We start from the raw sequence: 3213 nt of genomic DNA, 5'->3' as shown, positions 1-3213 counted from the left end.
AATGTTCTGTTTATGCTGCCAAGCTGGACTGGTCAAGAGAATTTGTTCTCCCTCCAGTATACCCCAGGACTAGCATAACAGGCTAGAAAATCCCACATCTTGTGGGAGCTGCCAGGTCCTCTTCCTCTGTGAAGACAGAAAGATGACAAATCAGGGCAGAGAGCAGAGCAAAGAGAACGGGCAGTCACAGCATTCCCATTCTCTTGTCCAAATTGACTGCCTCCAAAATTGCAAAGGCCAGAAATAAAATGAATTTACGCAACCCTATAAGGGACACTTAGGCAGAAATGCAGAGGAGAGCTGGTGTCATGGAGCAACAAGCTGTGCTAAATGAGAAGATGCATCCAGGAAAACAAAGCTGACTGGCAAGGTCCAAGGGGACTATCTTGCATTATACCCAGTATGGATATTTACCAAAAACACTTTCAAAAGCACATATTAACCTTCCTTCAAGAAACAAGGCATCCCCACATAACTGCTCTCCCCCATGAATAGAAGCACCTTGTGAAAATGTCTCTGGGATTCACCTTCTGCAGTCCCCCTCTCTCACCAGCTTTGCACTGGGAATGCACCTCCAGCATGTGCCAGCAGGAGCCAGGGCCTCCCCAGCAGAGGCTGAGCACTGCCACACTCTGCTTCCAAGTTCTAGGTTCTAAGCACCCAAGAATTCAAGTTCTCAATGCACAGAATGTTTTTGGCACAGGCCTTTTGCCACTGTAAAATGCAGTATTGTGTGAATCATCACTGTAAGCATCAATTTAAAAAAAATTAAATGACCCTGATTGCAAAATTATGCCAAAGGAGAGATTTTCTTTCTTAGGTGGTGTTGCTACGAGTAGAGCTCTTATTGAAAAAAAAACACTTGGAAGAAAGACGCTTTGGAGCCTGACCCTGGAAGGTCCAAACTAGCATCACCTCTCCTCAAAGCTGAGCAATAATCCATAGCCTTAGTAAATGGCGCTTTGATCAAAAGCTATTCCTGTGTCTCTAGATACCCTCAACCCCGTGGTATATTCTCTCATGGTCAGAAACTATTAGCTTCATATCACTCTTTTTTGGCATGGCACCTCTGTAAAGAAACAGGTTGCAGCTGTACCCAAGCATTTGGCTTAGCTCAGCACAGCAGGAGATGCTGGAAGCAGGGGGTTAACATGTCAGAGTAACCACAGCCCTTCGACTTCCCCTTGCAGCCAAACTCAGAACCTGCCAAGTGCCGCGTTCCAATAAAACACAACTCACACAATCTGCAAGTGCAATAAAATAGCTGTTAACAATTCTGTAACTCTCTCTCTTTTAGCTTGTAAAAGCCTGAAGGTCAGCTGGAAGTCAAGCTGCATTTCTTTGGAAAGAGGGCAGACCAATCCCGGGTGACCAGTTGCTGTCCTTTTGCCTCCTCCTCTGGGGTTTCTGAAGGGCAAGCACTGTGCCCGGAGGGGGTCTTCTGCCTTATTCCCTCTACAGGGGAGAAAGCAGAGCAGAAGGGTGCGGCCAAAGGGGAGCAGGTACCCAAGGACCTTGCCATTCCAGGGCAGCTCAGCTCTGCCTTTCATCAGCAGTGATGCTGAGTGAACATCTCCGTTTGGTCGTTTGGGGGAAACAAGCTGATGTTTCCCCTTCTCTGGACTTGACACTACAGACTCTCAGGGCCATGGAGTAAAAAGAGAAGCAATTTCAAATCCTGTACCTCTAGGAAGGAGCAAGTCTTAAAATCACCTGGTGACCTCCAGACTGCTGAGGTTTGGGGCTAGGTATGCAAACCCAAACACAGTGCTCCTGCACTCATGTATGTTGAAATTTAGGGTCACCAATCAAGGGACTGAAGCGGCTCTGCCACCTATGAGAGTGGGGAAGTGGGATGGGTGCAGAGGAAGAACAATGGTAAGGGAGGCAGAAAAAATCATCATCACTCCCTCATCACAAGACACTTCATTTCTAGTTTGGTAAATCAAGTGAATTCACTTGTCATCTCCAGGGTCAAAAGCCTCCTCATTTAATCATTGAGATTTGGAGGGACAGAATGTGCCAACACTTAGAGTAAAAACAACCAATATGAAAACAATGTTTTCCCCAGTAATTTTCCAGTTGTGTCCCCAAGTCTATAAAACGCTTGGAAGAAAGAACATCAGAGAGGCCGGGCAGAGGGCTGAGCCACACCGCCAGAGCAGCACTGGTGAAAGCTGCAGTCATTGCAAAATGGCATAATCCACTTCAGTTAATTACCAGTTGTGAGAGCAAAGCCTTCATGGCTGGATCCTTCTGTTGTTTTAGCAAATGCTATGTTATTCTATTTATATCATATTTTACATTAAAACTCTGATTATTTCAGCTAAGAAAGGAGGGACTCAAAGGGGAAAAACAAAGAAGTGCACTAACCTGCGAAACCAGTGCAAACACAGGCTTTAAGATCAAGCATTTTTTCCAGGATGACATAGGAATACTCAAATCCCTGCTCTTCCTAACAGGCTTTTGCTTGCCATTACTTTGTAGTGGCTGAGGCCAGGGTCTTCAGGGGCAGATTTGGATGAGCACTGTGAGGGAGGAGGAAAGGTGAGGCTGAGCACCATCAGCAGGCTGAGTATTGCCCTCCCCTCCAAGTGCTGCGAGCCTGTGTACACAGAGGAGATCCTGAGGTATAGACATATCTGCAACACTCACACAGACCAAGTGCTGACCTTTTAATTTTTTAATTCCTTTAGAAATTCTATTTGCCAAAGTACCTTTGGCAACAGGATACAACAGCAGCTTAGGTAACAGTAAGATGCACCAAAATAATGATGAAACACATTCAGTTTTTCACACAGCCTGGTGTCTTGTGTCCAGATTTAATCGGGGAAAAATCTGGGTCCCTTGGGGATTTGATTACAGGAAACCAGCTGTAGCGCTGGAAGAAGACAGAGCTTTTCCAGAGGGAGCTGGTGGGGTTTGTGCCTGGTGAGGAACTACAAAAGTTCAAACTGGCCTCGAAACGATCTCTGTTCTGCACTCTCGTCTGGGAGACAGCATGGAGATACGGTTAAGGTGTGGGTGGTCAAGAGCTGGGGAAACAGCACATAAATCCAGAAAACAGCCCCCGGGATGTGCCACGCAAGGCTGGCATCCCATCACCTTCACCCGCCAGTGTGTGCCTCCCCCCGCGCTGCTGCTGCCTCCTCTGTGGGGAAACCCGCCGGATGAAGTGAATTTTGTCCCGAGCCCGGCGGGATCCCCGCAGCC

Source organism: Corvus brachyrhynchos, unplaced genomic scaffold, assembly GCF_000691975.1.
Source record: "Corvus brachyrhynchos isolate BGI_N302 unplaced genomic scaffold, ASM69197v1 scaffold167, whole genome shotgun sequence".
Lineage (NCBI taxonomy): Eukaryota > Metazoa > Chordata > Aves > Passeriformes > Corvidae > Corvus > Corvus brachyrhynchos.
This window is presented reverse-complemented; position numbering follows the sequence as displayed.